The following is a 21,001-nucleotide window of genomic DNA, read 5'->3' as shown; positions in this document are numbered from 1 at the left end:
ATGAGACCCCGAGAAACCAAAGGCAGCACTTGTCTAAACAAGTGCCAGCTAGAAGACGTCGGGGTTAAGGCCCCATTTCTTTGATCGGTGAATGTAAACACGAGTTGTGCTGTTGCGAGAGAGACACCTTCGATGTTTATTTCTTCACGAGTTCATCGGGGGGGGGGGGGGGGTCTCCGCGGCCCCAATGTTAACATTCCCGTGTCACGTGTCGTCGGGCGACGAGGCGCTCTGTGCGAACGGAGACAAACCCCCCCACCCCCTCTCCACCCCCACGACTGCAACAGCGCGCAGTCGCCTCGAACTGCTGCGGTGTTTTTCTCATCCAGCCAGGCCTTCCCTTCGAACGAATGCATCACGAGCTCGCTCTCGTTACACGCAAAGTGCTCGCCGCATAGATGAAGCACACGACAACCTCGCCGATCTCGCCGAGGAGCGAGAATCATCACGGGAACTCCGATCATCCTCGCAGCGCAGGGCAGATTAAGGTTCTGGTCGGCTCGAGGTACTTTTGTTTTGTAGGGCTTCGGTGATAACTTTCTGCAGTTGGTACTGATGCTGCCCCATGTCACTACTACCGCCGCTGTAACTCGCTATTTGAAGATGTCATTGCTAATTTTGCAATGTAAAAAATCTCGAAAAGTTCATCACCGGTTTTAATTTCTCTGTTGCCTATCCTTGATATTTAAATGTATTTATTCAGTAAGATATCTTGGGTACATTTTTATCATACAAACAAAAAAGACATGGTCATATATTTTTTCTCAGGACCTTGAGTTTCGTAGCCCCGATGCACAGTGCCTACTGTGCCTGGTGGATAATACTGCCCTTTAGCAGCGGTTTTTGGGTCAGCCATCGAATAATAATAATTAAAATGTGGAATGCGCCTTCCATCCTAGGATCAAAATTCGCAATGCATGAAAAGCAGGAAACAAAAATGGAACCAGGGCAACCGACCAAACTAAAGAGGGAAGGCCACTTTAAACGAGATGGGGTTTCAAAGCAAACATGAATATCTACCGACTCCGATTAAAGACGGCCACCACATCGCGCACTTTCATATGCGCTTCTGGGGCCGTCTAGAACGCTGTTCTTTATGATATTCGGAAGCCACTGGGAGATGCGAACTTTTAAATCATCTAGATTGAAAACTCGTTTCTTTAGAATTGTTTTTGTGTGTGTAGTCTGTCGTCCTTCCCCCGCCCCTCCGATTAGCACGGTTGGCTACGTACGGTACGAATGAGATCGGGGTGCGTATTGACACTCTCCGGAGCATTGGTTTCATCCGGAAAATACGATAACCGGCCATCAACGGGGATCATTGTCATTAAAGCAGCTACCGGGCCTCCTCGATTAGGTTTATTCGCTGAATGGTGGGCGGGCAGCCCACGCGCTATAAGCAGTGACAGCTACAAGCGCGTGGGGCATCTCGTGAGCGTTGGGCTCATCTTCCACAGGACACCCACAACTGAGTGCCTATGCTCCCAAGTTGACACCAGTGACTTGTAATCTCGGTGCTGGAGGAGCCTTGATATGTATACCAATGGGCGCCCAGCGTGAGCGGGTTGTACCCTCAGCAGTGAGCCTGAGTGTGGAGGGGTTACCTGCAATCGCCCACCCATCGCGCGCAGAGCTCCGGGAAGCGCGGACGAAGAGCATTGTCTGTGCCGGCGTCCCGTGATGGCTTCGTGTCTGACAGTCCCCAGGGCTCCACGATCCGCACCAGAGGTCGCAACCGGGTACCCGATACCCGTACCCTACCCGATACCCGGCTACCCGTACCCGGCCGGGTACGGGTACCTGTTTGCGACCCTGGTGCGGCCGGGTACGGGTAGACCGTGAGTCACTGGTGAGTCACCGTTTGTCACTCATTTCCCAACGTCTTGTCTCTTCTCACAATTCAAGTCCGAGAATCATCCCACCCTCGCCTGCAACATGGCTTCATCCCAGAGGTCGCAATCAGGTACCCGATACCCGTTTGCGACCCTGGTGCGGCCGGGTACGGGTACGGGTAAGGAATGAAAACCCGTTTGCGACCTCTGATCCGCACTCATCCGTGGCTGGGTGGTGCTCTGCTGAGGGCGCTCGGCTCGCGGTCAAAACGAGACGAGTTCAGCTCCCGCCCAGGGCTTCCGCACTCAGCCCTTTGTCCGACCCGGGGGTAAATAAAACAGCGCAAATTGCGGGATTTTTTTGGGGTAACTCATTTTAATTACTACGGATAAGGGGCCGTCCATAAATGACGTCACGCACCTGGGGGGGGGGTGGTCAGACATTTGTGACGATGTGTGACGAGGGGGGATGGGTGAGAAATGTGACGTCACATCAAAATGCGCAACTTTAAATAAAAATAAACAACACGTTCTACTTAATTAAATAGACTTTTAATAATACATGTTTTCTCCTACAACATCAGAGTGCAGCGCCACATTAAATACGCACTACAATGACAATAGTTTAAAGCGATTTGAAGCATGCTTAATTTTATTTGGGGGGGGGGGGGCAGAGCTTTGTGACGTCATATTTGAGGGGGAGGTCTGACTTTTTGTGACGCCGTGTGACGAAGGGGGGGGGGGAGTCAAAAATCGTCCAAAATCGCGTGACGTCATTTATGGACGGCCCCTAAACTCACACCAGCCAGAGGAATGTGGAATTGTCTACCAGCGGCTCGTGCATCTTGTTGGCGGCGCAGAAAACCACCGTGGCCCTGACTGCCACGGGGTGTCTGCTGGCCTCTGATCTCGTGTTGCCCCCCCTCACTCCACGCGTGTCGCCTTGCCACCAGCGAGCCTGGCACACGGGCAGCAGCGCCTCGCGCGGTCCGGGTGTGCCAACGGTCACGGGCGTCGACAATTCACCTCGACGCGGTCGTCAAGAACAATCGACGCGCACCAAGCACGTGGCCGCCTTGTGTTTCATAGAGAGCCCCCGAACCTCGGGCCGCGTGTTACGCGTCACAGAGAAGGGGGGTGGGGCGGGGGGCACGTGGTATGAACCGGGCGGGGGGAGCACGTGTTATGAGCCAGAGGAGGAGGAAGTGGGGTGTTATGAGCCGGGGGGGGGGGGGGGCACGTGGTAAATTCCGTGGGGGGGGGGGTGTGGGGGGCACGTGGTAAATGCCTGAGGAGGGGGGGGAGCACGTGTTATGAACCGGGGGAGGGGGCACGTGATAAGAGGAAGGGGAGGGGCACGTGTAATGAGGAAGGGGGCACGTGTTATGAGGAAGGGGGGGCACGTGTAATGAGGAAGGGGGGGGGGGCACGTGTTATGAGGAAGGGGGCACGTGTTATGAGGAAGGGGGGGGGGCACGTGTAATGAGGAAGGGGGCACGTGTTATGAGGAAGGGGAGGGGCACGTGTAATGAGGAAGGGGGGGGGGCACGTGTTATGAGGAAGGGGGGGCACGTGTAATGAGGAAGGGGGGGGGGGCACGTGTAATGAGGAAGGGGGGGGGGCACGTGTAATGAGGAAGGGGGCACGTGTTATGAGGAAGGGGGGGCACGTGTAATGAGGAAGAGGGGGGCACGTGTAATGAGGAAGGGGGGGGGGCACGTGTAATGAGGAAGGGGGGGGGGGCACGTGTAATGAGGAAGGGGGCACGTGTTATGAGGAAGGGGGGGCACGTGTAATGAGGAAGAGGGGGGCACGTGTAATGAGGAAGGGGGCACGTGTAATGAGGAAGGGGGCACGTGTTATGAGGAAGGGGGGAGCACGTGTTATGAGGAAGGGGGCACGTGTTATGAGGAAGGGGGGGGGGCACGTGTTATGAGCCAGAGGGGAGTGCGTGGGAGTGAGAGCACATCTGGCGCGCGCTCTGGTTGCCAACGCAAACCTCGGTCGCTGCAGCCCCCCTCCCCCCTATCCATTCATCCTCAACTCGCGCTCGACCCCAACCCTCGCTCGCACCGGGCAAACCTGATCATTATATTTTTACATCCACTGTGTTATTCACAGATTCAAGCTCTTCACAGTGTGTGTGTATTTTATCACTGCACTTGGGCTGTTGCTGCGGGTGTATCACTCTGCTGACAAACACCATCGTGGACCTTCAAGATCCAGTGAGGTCTTTCGCAGGCGTGAGGCCGTTTTTGGCAGATTTGAAACCTTGCACGGCACATTACCCAATTGGGATTCCACACACACAGCAGCGTCAGCAATAATCGTTGCCACCCGAACTGCGAACCAACATCTTTATTTATCCTGGAGGAATCCTACTAGCTATTAAGCAACTTTTTTCTGACGCTCCTGAATAAGAGGCATGGCGCTCAGTGAGATTTCTCCTGCAGGGTAAACCAGCGCAATGGTGAAACAATAGCGGTGGGATAGCTCCACGGTGATGGGGTTACATGGTGCACAGAAGCTGACACTCACCGAATGCAGAAAGCATCATTCGGGGTCCCATCTAAACACTGTATCTAAAGTGGCTCAAGTTTCGATTTAAAGCTTTCGTGACTGCAAGGATCCATCTTCTTGGTTCTTTCGGTAAAGTCACGTAGAAGGGAACTAATAAAATAATACAAATAAAACATAATAAAATACAATTCTCACGACGTTTCGGCCACAACGCAAGCAGCCGTCCTCAGGTGAAGAACAGGTCTGTCGGAAAGACAGCATTCAGACGCTGTCTTTCCGACAGACCTGTTCTTCACCTGAGGACGGCTGATGTTCTTCACCTGAGGACGGCTGCTTGCGTTGTGGCCGAAACGTCGTGAGAATTGTATTTTATATGTTTTATTCTTATTATTTTATTATTTCCCTTCTACGTGACTTTACCGAAAGAACCAAGAAGTGGCTCAAGTGTTCCGTAAACCACGTGGCTTCTGTGTGGCCCCTCCCACTCTGAATCTCTCCCCGCCCCACGTGAAAACAGACGCTGCTTCACGCAGCAGCGTCGAAGTCCTTCAGTAGAGCCTCTTCCTCCTCCCTTTCATCATCTCTCCTGAATCCTTTGCTAATTGTCTTCGTTTATTTTCCTTTCCATATATTTTTTGTAATTTCCAATTAATTATCTTCTCTCTCTCTCTTCTCGTTCCTTTGTACTTTTACCTACGCTAAAAAAACCACGGACTCTGATCCTCTTCCCGTGGTGTGGTGCCACGGGTACAGAGTTGCTCGGAGAGTCTGAATGTTGTTCCGCAGCAGGGTCAGTGTGACACGCAGCGGAGCCAAGTTATTTGCCGTGTTGATGGGATTCTTGTCACGGCAGAATTGCCCTCTGCTATTTCTTGTTGTTGAAATGTAACATACAAATCTTACATGTCGAGCATGATTTACAGCCCCTCTGTACTTTTGCATAACGAAAATTCCGTTGGGTAGAAACACACATTGACAAGAATGAACATATAATTGAAAAACATGCATGTCGTTCGTTCTTATCACTTACTGCCGTGACATATCTCAGTGCAGGCACAATGGCATGCGGCATAGCGTAACACAACACTTGCGCGGATTTGCAAAGGGGGTCATCTGCTTCATCTGTATACAGATGAGTCTCTGGCATGAGTGGAACGAGACGGGGATTGGAACCCCGCCACCCACACGCACACAAAGTCCACCCCGTGTAGCCTCCACAAGGCTGTGAGGCCTCAGTGCTGTTCGCGAGGAACCTGTGAATGCCAGCACGGCGTAAGCAGGGGGTGCTGTGGTCAAGCAGCACGTCTGATGTTTGTACAACTAAAACTAAGTACTCGTTTAAGGCTGAGTCGACCTAGGGGAGGCACATGTACCGGTTCAGATAATCGCCGCTGATGATGGTCGTGAGCGGGAATCGAACTCGGCCTGCCGGCTTTGTAAGCATAGCGCGCTGACCACTACGTTACCGCTCCACACTCACGCACACGCACGCACACTCCTGGGAGTCGTTGTGGAGAATCTGAGTGGCAAAATTAACCATCGGATAATTCTCCTAATGAGATCATCCTCCTCCCGTATTCGTCTCTTAAAAAAACAATTAAAGAGTTTGTTTTTATTCCACATCCCATCAGCCAGTCCGCCGCCTTCTGGCAAGGTCCCTCTGTTGGCTATAAATAAGCAGGCCTCCCGATGAGACTGAAACTCATAACCGGTGCTCGTGTTCAACCAAACACGGCGGAAATAAATGCACTCCCATGTTTTGTTGTCACGTGAGAGACATACACGGGGAGGATATATAACAGGCAACGTTTCAGGCAATGGTCCTTCTTCATAGCTCATACATGCATTCGGTATATGCGCTATGAAGAGGTGCCACAGTCCATAACGTCGACCGTTACATTTTACATTTTTTATGGATGAATATGTTATAATTGTGATTGTGCACCACTACAAAAGCAGCAACAACCGCCACGAAATAACTTGTTGTCTGATTATTTATATTGTTAAATGCAGTTCCCAAAACATACACAACTCACACACGCACACAAAAGTCACACACACACAACTCACACACATCCAAGTCCAACAAAAACACCGCCCCGACCTCCGCTGGGACTGCCCGCGTGTGCTGCTGGCACAGCTGCGTGTGTGTGTGGGTGAGTGGGAGTGTGTATGTAAATGAGTACCTGGTGCGGTGTGTAAAAACATTGTCACTGGGGAGACAAAGGCAGTCGGGCGTGGTGCTGGCCACCCACCCCCACGTGTGCTGTGCCGGCCTTCATAGGTGCTCGCTAACAGCACTTGCCCCAACGATCTGTTCAGGCTATACGGGGGATCTTTGTCTGTGTATTTGTGTGTCGGGTGTGGTATTGGCCACCCACCCCCCTCGTGTACCGTGCGACTCGCTTCATATTGGCGCTTCTTGCTAACAACACTTGCCCCAATAGTCTGTCAAGCACATATGGGGCATCTCAAACTGAAGACCGATCCCACCGCATCAACATCGGTCACGGGCGAGAGAAATAAATTGGATCGCGTGTCCCAAGCCACGCCGTCTATGCGTCTTCGTAATTGGGAACACAAACCGCCCAAAAGCAGATTCCATTCCCGCTCATGCAACAAGAATGATTGAAGAAAAAAACGGCCATTTGAACTTTGCCTCGCTAAGTTGGACGGAATATATCCATGTGTATTGTAATGGTTGGCAAAGCAACGCCGTGACTCTATCACAAAGCAGCCCAGCAACAGAGATAACTATTTATGATTGCTGTAACGTCTGTTTACCCTGGAAGAGCCTTCACTGAGCCTCAAGACTGCCAACGTTTTCGCAGCAGGGGGCAAAGTTGCTGCTTTCTCTGCACTTCCGACAGAGCGAGGGGAGTGAGAGGGGGAGCTGACACGCGGCGCTAAACGACTGAAAACATTTCGATGCGGTAGTGCAGAAGAAACACATAATAATAATAACAACAACAACAAAAACCCTCAACACATTTGTCAATGAGACTGTCCTATAAGAACAAAAATACCTATAAACGAGCGACGCTTTCAAGCAATGACCCTTATTCATAGCAGCAAGCTGTTTACCATTGTTTAATTTTAGAACGATGTAAACTAAACTATATATTTTTTTTATTTTACCAGGTATGGCTCACTCAGCTTTATCGCTCTTTTTTTTCAGAAGCGACCTGGCCACAAATGATGAGCCCAATTATAGTGGACTTATCACGTGGAAATTTAAAGCAGCCGAAACACAGAACTCTAAACAGTAATTGCTGCCCGTGTTGATTTGTTGACGGCCGTGTGGGATATGCATGCACAGGAAGGAAGATGACGTCCCTACGGGTCAGAGTGAGCGGGGAGAGAAGGAGTTTCGAGTTTAAGGGGTGAGTGTTTTTTTAATGTGTTGACCAGGTGGGAGAGAGAAAACTCAAGAGGTCAGGGCCCGAGTCTCACTTGCAAGACTGAGACCCGGGCCACCAAAATCACCCAGACAAGAGAAACACAGGGGATGCAAAGCGAGTAGAAAATCCGGACAAGAAATGAGAGGAGAGGAAACCAGGATAAAAACAACCACAACGTCATAAATTTCGATTTAAAGCTTTCGTGACTGCAGGGATTCATCTTCTTGGTTCTTTCGGTAAAGTCACGTAGAAGGGAAATAATAAAACAATAAGAATAAACATAATAGAATACAATTCTCACGACGTTTCGGCCACAACATTCAGACGCTGTCTTTCCGACAGACCTGTTCTTCACCTGAGGACGGCTGATTGCGTTGTGGCCGAAGCGTCGTGAGAATTGTATTTTATTATGGTTTATTCTTATTATTTTATGATTTCCCTTCTACGTGACTTTACCGAAAGAACCAAGAAGATGAAACCACGGCGCCGTCACGCGAGCGAGCAAAACGACATCGCACGGAGATAAATCATTGTTAAATAACACATTTCCTGTTTCGCGTAAGTCCGCACGGGCGGATTATTTTTAGATCGGCCATAGCTATAACTACAATTACACGTTCCATAAACATGAATCAGGCAGAGCGGGGGTGGGGGGGGGACTTGCACTATGACGTAACCAACCTACGAGGAGGAAAGAGAGGAACGAGGGTTGTGAGTTGTCTGGGTGAAGCGGCAGAGATGCTCCGCTCTTGAGTGGAGCCGCGATGTTGTATCCCGTACTGTGCGTTGAACTTCTTTCGCACCGTACGCAGCTAGACGTGCTTCATCGGAGGTTTGCGTTGAGGATTGGAATGGAGAGGAATTGCCCCGAGTCGAAACGAGGATTCGCTGTTCTTTTGGGGACGCGTGGTGCCCGCGATGTTTTCTGGAGGCAGGGGTTGGCGGATCACGTAGAGATTGATCATCATCTGCGAAACTCCCAAAACATCAACTTGGGCTGCGATTGCGGTGACCGGGAGATGACCGTTTACAGCAAGGGGATTTGCGTGCGCCATCTGTGCGGGGCTTTGAAACCGTACCCTTACGTTCAACCACGGGTTAAGTCGCGTTTGGTGTGGGTAAACTGTGTGTGTACTCCATTGGAACCTCATTTTCCAGTAAAAAATATGATAATTGTTTTTTACCTCTTTTATCTAGCAACAAAACTGACACCTTTTTTTTACAAAGAGTCATGTTTGCATAGACCACAATACCTGCAGTCATAATGCAAACAAAAAACATAACTCTGATAATGTATGCACTGTCCTTAAAGTTGATTGGTCCACACCCGAGACAGCTTTCCTTAGAGCCTAGTCTCACATGGTGTTGGACCACATGACGCCAAAAGGCGCACAACTCAAAGACAATGCACCATCAGAGTATGAGAGCTCGGGGTAAGCATTTACACCATTGGAACCTCATTTGCCAGTACAAAATATGATCATTGTTTTTTTACCCTTTTATCTACCTCTTGCAAGACGTCTGGCCACCGTGGAACATAGTGCAGTGCCGAACTAGCCTCTGTAAGCTCCCTCCAAGCGGAGGTCCCTCCGCCAGCAGCGACACGAGCGAGAAATTGCAGGGGCTGTGCCTCTATCCACGCCACCGGCTACGAGTTCGAGGTCTCGCTCGGGGCTCGGATGCCGGTGTACGAAGCAAAGACCAACACGGGGATAAGGGCCGGTGCTGCTCTGGAGTACACACACAGCCTCTAGACAGCCTCCAGACTGCATTGATGCAGTCTGGAGGCTGTGTACACACACACGCGAGTTGTAAACGCGCGCGTGCACGTGCGCGTGCGTGTACTACACACACAGAGTCACACCGACTCACGCACGCCACCACCGCAAGAATGTGTTTTGATGGAAAATTCTTGGGATTTTTTTCGTGTGTTCCTTGTGTTTTCCTCTCCCCTCGCGTCTCTTGTATTAAATGTTATCATGAGCGGTTAGTTATTTATATATTTATATATTTTTTTGCTAAGTATGTGCGTGCGCGCATTTATTTATTTCCAGTTATATCCCCGGCTGGAGGAATGCGAGCGCGTGGGTCGCGGGGACGGGGTGGGTGGGGAAAATAGTGGGGGGGTGTAGTGGGGGGGGGGGGGTAGTGGGGGGGGTGTAGTGGGGGGGTAGTGGGAGAGGTAGTGATGGGGGGTAGTGGTGGGGTAGTGGCGGATAGTAGGGTGTTTAGTGGGGGGGTGTAGTGGGGGGGTGGTGGGAGAGGTAGTGATGGGGGTTAGTGGGGGGGTAGTGGGGGATAGTAGGGTGTTTAGTGGGGGGGTGTAGTGGGGGGGGGTAGTGGGGGGGGTGTAGTGGGGGGGGTAGTGGGAGAGGTAGTGATGGGGGTAGTGGTGGGGTAGTGGGGGATAGTAGGGTGTTTAGTGGGGGGGGGGGGGTGTAGTGGGGGGGTAGTGGGAGAGGTAGTGATGGGGGTTAGTGGGGGGGTAGTGGGGGATAGTAGGGTGTTTAGTGGGGGGTGTAGTGGGGGGGTAGTGGGAGAGGTAGTGATGGGGGTTAGTGGGGGGGTAGTGGGGGATAGTAGGGTGTTTAGTGGGGGGGTGTAGTGGCGGGGGGGTGGTGGGAGAGGTAGTGATGGGGGTTAGTGGGGGGGTAGTGGGGGATAGTAGGGTGTTTAGTGGGGGGGTGTAGTGGGGGGGTGGTGGGAGAGGTAGTGATGGGGGTTAGTGGGGGGGTAGTGGGGGATAGTAGGGTGTTTAGTGGGGGGGTGTAGTGGGGGGGGGTGGTGGGAGAGGTAGTGATGGGGGTTAGTGGGGGGGTAGTGGGGGATAGTAGGGTGTTTAGTGGGGGGGTGTAGTGGGGGGGTGGTGGGAGAGGTAGTGATGGGGGTTAGTGGGGGGGTAGTGGGGGATAGTAGGGTGTTTAGTGGGGGGGTGTAGTGGGGGGGGGGGGTAGTGGGAGAGGTAGTGATGGGGGTTAGTGGTGGGGTAGTGGGGGATAGTAGGGTGTTTAGTGGGGGGGGGGGGTAGTGGGGGCCGTAGTGGTAGGTGGGGAAGTAGTAGTGTGGGGGGTAGTGGGGGGGGTTACGAACAGGCCCCGCGTGCAAGCTGCTGCTTCGTCAACACTGGCGTCACCTCGTCATCATCATCATTAGTGTTACAGTCATCATCATCATCGTCGGCTGTCATGAGCAAAGTCATCATCAGCATCATCAGTCGTGTTACCCTCTTCATCATTATCATTATCGTCATCATCTTCAACCCTCCTCGATCATCATCTTCATCAATTCCGTAATCATCGTCATTGTTACGATCGGCATCGTCGTCGTTATCACCACCATCATCATCATCTTCATGAGTCATGATCACAAATCACAATCCTCAGCAACAAACACCAACCATCAGTATCGTCGTCATATTTGCCTTCGAATTCGTCATCGTCATTAAACATCATCGTTCTTCTAATCATAATCATCATTGTGAATCATTGTCATCATCTTTTATCACCGCCATCATCGTTGCAAAGCGTAATTAGCAACAGATGTCTCCATGTTCACCGCCCGTTGCACGCTTGCAGAAGTGCGTCACGAGTGAGCCACGTGCTCTCTACAGTGCAATCTAAGGCTCGTCTTCCGAAACGTCGCCTATTAGACATGTTCCCTTCAAAGGCCACGCACTGTCATTGACGAGCGTGTGGAGCTGCTACACAGGAGGGCACGTGCCGAGTGTAACACCCACCCACAGCCATGGACACGTTGCATTGCTCGCCATCAATCACCATTGGTGTCTCTACCCATCTCTGTGTTTCTCTCCGCGGTTTGGGTGGCGCTCTGTGTCTCGTTGTGTGTCTGTCTCCGTGCATCCCTCACGCGTGGTGCCGGCCACCCATCCCCTCGTGTGCCCTGCCGGCCTTCACAGGTGCGGGTTGACTGAAAGGGCCTCTGCGTGGATTCGAACTCAGGCTTTCAGCGACGTCAGGTCAGCACTCCGAGCCATTCGAATCACCTCTGGAGCTAAAAACATATTCTGAGAAAAAAATGAGAACATTTGACAGCTCTCATATCGCTCAATATCATATGACCTTTCGACACAATTGGACAATTTGCACATTGCAAGTTAAAACAGTCTGAAATATTAGCATCAATAAAGACAATGTCTATAATCAGCATATTAACAAATATATATTCTTGGTTCTTTCGGTAAAGTCACGTAGAAGGGAAACAATAAAATAATAAAATGAAACATAATAAAATTCTCGCGACGTTTCGGCCACAACGCAAGCAGCCGTCCTCAGGTGAAGAAGGCGTTGTGGCCGAAACGTTGTGAGAATTTATTTTATGATGTTGAATTTTTATTATTTTATTATTTCCCTTCTACGTGACTTTACCGAAAGAACCAAGAAGAGGAATCCCTGCAGTCACGAAAGCTTTTAATCGAAACAAATGTATATTCTATGTTGATCCTGCAATGAATATTCACCGATACTGTTTCATGCAGCGGATTAGGATGCTGCGCTACGAACCCGGCGATCCTGAGTTGGACTCCCGCTCACGGCCACCAACACCAGTGACGATTATCTGAACCGGTTCTGGGCCTCTCCCAAGTCGACTCAGCCTCAAATCAGTACAAATTAGAACCTGGTGGAATGTGTCAAGATCGCTACTGGTGGGGAGATAAAGTATGGGGAGACAAAGGCGGCGGGGAGTAGGTACTGGCCACCCACCCACCCCCTCGTGTGCCATGCCGGCCTTCACAGGGGCCTGCTAACAGCACTTGTCCTAAAAGTCTGTGAAGGCTATTATGAGTCCGTGTATGTTAACTTATACACTCACTCAAGCGCCTTCATTATTTCACATTGCTTTATTGTGCCAGCTGCCCGATTACATAACATTTTTTTCACTGCATATTTCAAACGAGAGCCATGCATTTTATGTGGTGAATGCAACGTTGCCAAAAAAACATCTGCATCGCCTTATGCAACCGAGCAGCTGAAATGCACCGATTTATCTGTTGACTTAAGCGGGCGGTAGCAAAGTCCATTGTTTCTCCAGTAACGAGTAGGGAACCTGCACGGCTATTTGTTTCTGTTTAGTTTAATCACAGCTACTGAGCACAGGACCATAAAGGTCCCAAAAATAAAGCTGCAGCAACGGGCAGAAACGATTAAAATGAGTGGTTGATATGGGAGTTGTAATTCGGTTCTTGAAAGGAGCAATATTATTATTAATATTCAGAGCTTGGGAAGAAATTCGTTTGGGAGCATTGAGGAGAAAGAAGCTGGGAGAAAGCGAGAAGTGGTGCGACTGGCAGTGTGGTGAGTGAGAGGATGAGCGAGAGAAGATGAGTAGTTGGCGAGTGTGTTGTTGTGAGGAGCGGTGGTGTAGCGGTTAGCGCGCTGCGCTACGAACCCGGCGATCCGAGTTCGATTTCCGCTCACGGCCACCAGTGACGATTATCTGAACCGGTCCTAGGCCTCCCCTAGGTTCACTCAGCCTCAAATGAGTACCTGGTGCGGTGTGTTAAAAAAAAAATCGCCACTGGGGAGACAAAGGCGGCCGGGCGTGGTGCTGGACCACCCACTCCCTCGTGTGCCCGTGCCGGCCTTCACAGGTGCTACTCGCTATCAGCACTTGCCCCAACACTCTGTTAAGGCCACACGGGGGGTCTTTGTCTTGTCTGTTGCAACATGCGGAGTGGTTTGGGCCATTCCTGGGGGGGGGGGGGTGCGGGGCCCGGGGCGACTCAAACACCACGCGGGCCCCCCAAACGCCTTCAAACTAAGTATGACACTGTGACGTCGAAGAGCCCCCCCCCAAAAAAAAACGGGGGGGCCGGGGCGGTCGCCCCGATTTCCCGTACCCTCGGGGCGGCCCTGCATGTGGGGATTGAACGCGGTGTGTTTGATGAAACGAAACGATTTGGTAGACCGACGAATTAACGAGTGAAGTTGGAATTGTCGAGACAGCGATATGGTCTCGATCAAGCAAGTTGCGGGCCCATTAAGAGCTTTGTATGTCGGCTGTGCACACGCACTGCCCTCTTTACGCTGAAAGAAAATTACTGGTTGGGTCAAAACGGATTTAGGTAAACGATCCACGTGAAGCTCAGGCTTTCATAACAAAGACAGGTGCTCATCGTATCCCTCCGTCTTGTAAGATGCTGCTCGGGAAAGGAAGACGCACCCCCAAAAAACGTGTGCCCCTGCAGACGTCAATCAAGTGACACAAGCCCCGTCCAAAGAAGCTGAATACCAATGCCGAGGTGGGTCTGCCAGCCAGGGCGAGATGGCTTCAGCAGAGAGCGAGAGAGAGAGAGTTCGTGTAGCTTTGCTTTTTCTTCTGCCGTTGATGAAGCTGCAGACTACGCTGGTTTACTATCTGGTCCATATCGTTTACTATTCATATAGTTTGGGTTGCATGGGCCATATAATACACCCTCTGTAGCCTGCGCTCCTTCAGCGGAGGAATAGCTAAGCTACAAAGCAAACTAAGCAAACACTTTAGGGTCGCAGTAAGCTCAAGGGGGGGCCCCTTAGATTCGTGGGAAAATGAGATGTGCATCAAATATCAGCTCGAGTTAAAACCCCAATAAACACAAGCTCGCAAAACGTACAAAAAGCTCCGTCTCTCTCATCTCCGTCTCTTGTCGTCTCTCTGATGTCACTGCGTCGCTATTTTTGGTTCGCATTTTATCTCGCTTACAGCCCTGCCGCTGGCCCGTATCTCGTCTGTCATCTCGCTGTGAGTTTACAGGTTGGGAAGAGAGGTCCCAATGGGTGCACGCAGCCCGGGCGCGATCAAAACGACGCAGTTCAGTCGCAATGCGGTGTGTACGAGCGTGTACGTCCCCACCTTCCACGCTTGGCTACTCGATGCCTGTTAATGCAAAATCGTTTAAATATTCATTCAAAACTGCATCACACGTCAGCTTAAAGCGTTTAGGGCGCCAGTTATTCAATTTCTCTTTGCGCACTCTCTCTCTCTCTCTGCCCTGAAGAAGGCTCATTACCTGAAACGTCTGCCTCTTATAATAATCGCCTCCACTTAGACTGCGAAAATTAGTATTTATTGATATTATTGCTGATTTTGATAAAACCTATTCTTTATTATTGTAAAAACATTGGAGATTACACGAATAACGCAATATTACCAAAGACAAACAAAATGCACGGGTTGTTTTTGTTGTTGTTATATTATTCGTATTATTATTTAAACGGTGGAAACTTCTGGACCTCCTGCACCACGACCTTTGGAAGTGTTCCGAGATCAGCCTCCGTCTATTGCTCAGGCGAATCACGCCATCGTGTGCGTGCTTTGATGGCGTGCGCGCGTGGTTTGCGTTGGGATGCGTGGGTTGTGGAGCTTCTGTGTGTGGTGGAGCGGTGGCGCAGCGGTTAGCGCGATGCGCTGCGCAACCTGCGACCCGGGTTCGCTTCCCGGCCACCGACTACCAAGTGACGATTATCTGAACCGGTCCTGGGCCTCTCCCAAGTCGACTCAGCCTCAAATCAGTACAATTCCTGGTGCTGGTGTGGATGTAAAAAAAATCGCCAGTAGGGAGACAAAGTCAACTGCTGGTGGTGCTGGCCACCCACCCCCTTGTGTACCGCTCCGGCCTTCATAGGTGCTACTCGCTTACTTCACTTGCCCCAACAGCCTGTTAAGGCTATACGGGGTATCTTTGTCTTTGTGAGCTTCTCTGAGGTTCTATGAGCTACTGTGAACGTGTGTGTGTGTGGGAGAGAGATTATTTGTCAAGGGTAGGGGGGAGAGATCCTGTGCATTTCAGAGAATTCATAAACACGGAGTCGGCTCCGATCTAAGCGAACATTGTGCGCTTGGCTAAGAAGCAGGTGCTTGCCGACAACGCCACACGCCTTCACGCTGTTTCTTCTGCATTCTAAGACGCGAATCTGTGAATCTGCTCTGCGAGTTGGGCAGAGGAAGTTGAATTGTGGATCCATCTCTGCAGATGCTTTATGAGCGCGCGTGTGTGTGCGCGTGTCTGTTAAGGCTATACGGGGGATCTTTGTCTTTGTTTGTGGGGAGCGGTAGTGTCGGGGTTAGCGCGACGCTGCGCTACGAGTCCGACGTTCCGAGTTCGATTCCAGCTCACGGCCAACACCGCTGACAACTATCTGAACCGGTCATGGGCTTCCCGTAGGTCGACTCAGCCTCAAATGAGTACCTCGTGCGATACGGAAATATTGTCTAGGAAGACAAAGGCGGCCGGGCGTGGTGCTGGCCACCCACCCCCTCGTGTGCTGTGCTGGCCTTCGTAGGTGCTACAGCACTTGCCCCAACAGTTGTTTTCAGGCTATACGGGGGATCTTTGTTATTGGTTTGTATTTCCTCCTTACTCCCACGCGCTCAAAAACCACACTCGTTTAAAAAGGAACGTGGAAACATCACGATACAGGACCCTCCAGAAAGCAGGTGTCTACACTCGGCGAAGCTTTTCCTAGACAGGCAAACGACGAAGGGCAACATCCCGTGACAGTCTGCATCACAGCAGCACACCGTCGCAGTTGAACAAACGTTCAAAATCCAGACAAATGTAAACGTTGCACGTTCACCACACTCGTGCGGCGATGAAATGAACAGCCGCGCCGTGCCACGTTTATTTTCTTACACTCGTGCGCAACTTGGACGTTGTAGAAATTTAAACCGAAACGCGAAAAAAGGTGTTGGAGGGCGTTGCGTCGGGTGCCCAAAGTCGACTCACTACCTCGCCTGGTATACAGGAGGTCGTGGGTTCGATCCCGACCCTGACAGTGCCTGCTGCTGTATATGTGGAGTTTGCGTGTCTCTCTCATCATCACGGTGGCTAGGAGATATTAACTACCTCGCCTGGTATACAGGAGGTCGTGGGCTCCATCCCGACCCTGACAGTGCCTGCTGCTGTATATTTGGAGTTTGCGTGTCTCTCTCTCTCTCTCGTCATCATCACGGTGGCTATGAGATGTTAACTACCTCGCCTGGTATACAGGAGGTCGTGGGTTCCATCCCGACCCTGACCCCTGCTACTGTATATTTGGAGTCTGCGTGTCTCTCTCTCTCTCCCCGTGGTCGCGTGGATTTTTCTCCGGGCCCTCCGGTTTTTCCCTCCACATTTAGAATCAACATCACCACGCGTTTAAATGCCCACACAAACAATAAGCCACATCGTTGAAGCTATCACCTGTGATAGCCAGGTAACTCAGTGGGCCTTACCTGGTCAAATAGAAAGTTCAGTTCGAGTAAAACACACGAGAAGGTTCGGTGTGCACTCACAGCTTCTCCACCCCCCCCCCAACATCTCTTCAGGGAAAAAGGGGGCCCTTTGTACTGGGTTTGTTTTGTACGTACATGCCCCCCCCCCCCATGTGTGTTTGTGCAAGTGTGGGTGCACGTGCGCGAGTCTAAGCAAGACGTCTCCACGATCCGGGATAATTTACACAGCGACATTCCTGCCCGGAGAACGGGATCTCTTCAGCGCTCGTGGGTTTTTTCAGCCGAGGAGCTCGGTCACAACGTCGCGACGGTTTCTATATTAACGGGGGGGGGGGGGGGGGGGGCTGTGTGCGCAATGCACACACGTTGTACGTGTGTTTAACTTCTTTGGCATCGTACGTAGGCGACCGTGCTAATCGGAAGCAGCGGGGGAGGGGGGGAGAGGACGAGAAACTAAACACAAATAGCAGCTTTAAATCAATTAGTTTTCAATCCGGATGATTTAAAGGTGCGTTGCTCCAGTGGCTTTCTAATACCGGGCAGGGAAAGCGTTCCAGACGGCCGAAATACGAGTCACACGAGCACCCTTAGTCGCAGTCAAGACCTCTCGCGCAAGCAAAAGGTGAATCGAGATTTGTCGGACTTTTTCACAAAGCGACTAGACTGGGGCTAGCTTATGTCCGTGCCACTGATAAACACATTGTCCTGCTGCGGAGGGAGCTGGTAGGAACGTTGGGTTGCTCGGTCTATGGCCAGGGTCAACGGCGGCGTGGTGTATTACGCAAATATGCCCGACTGTGAGGGCGGGCACAAGCCGGCGTGAGTAGGTTAAACGTTGAGTTTTATAAGGGCACCACGCGGTGACCAGCCCCTCCCCACCCAGCCCCACCCCTCCCACCCAGCCCCACCCTCCCCACCCAGCCCCTACCCACCCTCCCCACCCAGCCCCCCCCCACCCTCCCCTCCCCACCCAGCCCCTCCCCACCCTCCCCTCCCCACCCAGCCCCTCCCTCCCCACCCAGCCCCTACCTTCACGACGGACGGACGGACACAATAATCCCCTGTGGGCTGGTGTAACCAGGAGGTTCCTACCAGTATTATTGTACGTGCAGAGGACGCTACGGACGTCAAGGAAGGATAGAGAGAGAGAGAGTAGGCAGCGTGGCAGTGCTGGAAGAGGACATGTCGAGAAAGTGTTAGCGATGATTTTAATAGTGCAGGAAATTGAGGGTTGTGGTGTGTTGATACGGCGTGTGCATGGTGGGAAGAGGGGGGGGGGGGTGATGAGACGGAATGTGGAGTGGCGACCAAGGCTGATGATCAAGGTTAGTTAGTGACCAATGAGCTGAGGGTCAAGGGGACGGGGAAGCACTGTGTGAGAAGTTGAGTGTCAACTTTGTGACAACGCTACTTCCGTGACCAGTTATATGCTAATTCCTCACATCAACATCATGCTAATCTCCCAGTTACATGCTCATTTCTGACTTTAACATCCTGCTAATCCTCTCGCATCAACACAGCTTATTCAATGCTAAATTCTTCTGTTGATATGTAAACTCCTTTGTCAAGGCGCTCTTCTCCTCCCACCCAGCTTAAAATACGCTGCCAAGCTTAGCAGTGTTCATTGGAGCGCTGTCTTTCAGACAGCTCTGTCTTCACCTGAAGACGGCTGCTTGTGTTGTGGCCGAAACGTCGTGAGAATTGTATTTTATGATGTTTTATTTTTATTATTTCATTATTTGCCCTTCTACGTGACTTTACCGAAAGAACCAAGAAGATGAACTCCGGGGTTCTAGCAGAAGGGACGCGAGGTCACGGTGTGGAGGGCATCAACTGCGTTGGCTATGTTGACCTCTTGACCTTGGTTCTCTGTAGGCGCTCATTCATGTTGTTATTATTATTATTTTGACGAGTCTGGCTTGAGGGTAAGTGCATGGTATTCAACATTCGAATGTTGTACAATTCTGTTGTTGTTCGGTTTAACGCGTAGACTTTCGCGACCAATATCAATCCATAATTTTTTGGGGTTAGATCGCGTAAATATTGTTACTGTCCATGCCTCCGCTTAGCACGATGGGCCACGTACGGTGCGAACGAAGTTCAACATGCGTTACACGTGTAACGCAAATGCACTTTTAAGTTCCAACGGATTCTCACGTGGCTTAAAAAAGAAGATGTTTAAGCTCCAGTACGCATCACCTCGCGTCTGTCATCTCCTCGTCTCTCAGACGCCGCCATCGTCACGGCGGAGACCGCGAGCTGCGGCTTCGTGTCCGATGTGCGGACTCCACGCGCGGCTGCCTCCGATTAGAATAAACAGCCGCGTGTGGCTTCCCCGCGGCAGCAGCGGGCATTCCAGATCGCTCAGCATATTTGTTTATCCTGGAGGAGGAATCCGATGAGCTGTAAAGCTCTTTTTGAGAGATGTCCTTTGCTCGCCCGTGGAGGCCGATCACCGCCGCCGCGACGACCCAGCGAGTCCACTGAATTTGTCATCACTCTGGAACGCCGTTTCATTTGAACAATCGATTCTTTGATTTGCCGTATCATTTGGATAGTTGGCCCAGCTATGTTCGATCAGTCGGCCTGAATGTAACCTCGGCAGGTGATTTGCATGAACTGTTGATGGCAGGGCGAGCGAAACAGTCGCACCTGGCGACGTCACAGATCCCGGATTAAGATGTGACGTCACAGATCCCGAATTAAGATGTGACGTCACAGAGTACGGAGCGAACTGTGACGTCACCGCTCGCGACAACGCTCTGTGACGGATCGATACTGTTAATGAGGATCCTTATAACACGTAGGCTTTCGCGACCAATGTTGTTCATAATCAACGTTTTTGGGTTTAGATCGCAATGTTGTGGCTTCAACACACCGGTGGGCTAAAGCAGTGAACTATTTGTCTTTTGTCAACGTGGCACTTTTTTACTGATTGGCCGTGTCGGGTGGTGGAGGGTTACGACACATTTATAAATAACGCGATCTAAACCCAAAAACGTTGATTATGAGGATCCTTATTTCGCGAAGTGCCTTTCAAAACGAAATATTTCACAGGGCAGTACGTTGAAGACACCACGCTCGCGGGTAAAGGTAACATCCAATAGAAATATAGTAAAATCCGATTCTAACAATAACAATAGAGTAACACGGAGGTTTTCGCGACCAATATTACTCATAATAAACGTTTTTGGCTTAGATCGCGATAGTTATACATGTGTCGTTACCCTCCACCATCCGACACGGCCAATCAGCAAAAAAGTGTCACGTTGACAAAAGACAAATAGTTCACTGCTTTAAGAACGGGAGCAAGTGAGGGCTTCACCATTCTGGCGAATTGCCCGATGATGCTGGATGCAATTACCAGCGAAACGTCGTACTACTCAAAAACTGTAAATGTTGTGGATTCACTCTTCAACACACCGGTGGGCTAAAGTAGTGAACTATTTTGTCTTTTGTCAACGTGACACTTTTTTGCTGATTGGCCGTGTCGGGTGGTGGAGGGTTACGACACATTTATAAATAGCGTGATGATCTAACCCAACAACTTTATTATGAATAACACTGGAGTCAGCGGAGTGATTCGGTAATGCGGTGGCGTGCCCTCCGTCATTTGTCTCGCCATCTCACCGCGCGCGTAGTCAATCACATCTCGACAAACTTTATCGTCACATTATGCACGGGGGGAAATTGTTTTCGCTTCACGAAGTTTTTCGCTTAAAGCGCCACTCCCCAGGAACGCATCTCAGCGCGTAAGACGACGACTCCTCGCTTCACCCACCTCCGATCAGCGCGTGTGGCTACGTACGGTGCGAAAGCGGTTCAACATACACGCGTGCGTCGTATTTTAAACGATGGAGGTGGTGGTGGTGGGGGGGGGGGGTGGTCGTGCCCCCTTTTCAATGGGACTGGTTGAGACGGTTAAGGGTACAGGCGTAGAGTTGTAAGGGCACCACTGGCTTGGGTATTACAACTTTACGGCTGTATTCGAAAGGACACTTGGGTATTAGACCGGTGGGTGTGCGATCAAAGTGCGGG

The sequence above is a fragment of the Lethenteron reissneri genome, chromosome 26, assembly GCF_015708825.2.
Source record: "Lethenteron reissneri isolate LAM-NWPU_2019-01 chromosome 26, ASM1570882v1, whole genome shotgun sequence".
Lineage (NCBI taxonomy): Eukaryota > Metazoa > Chordata > Hyperoartia > Petromyzontiformes > Petromyzontidae > Lethenteron > Lethenteron reissneri.
The sequence above is the reverse complement of the archived record's forward strand: the minus strand, read 5'-3'. Positions refer to the sequence as shown.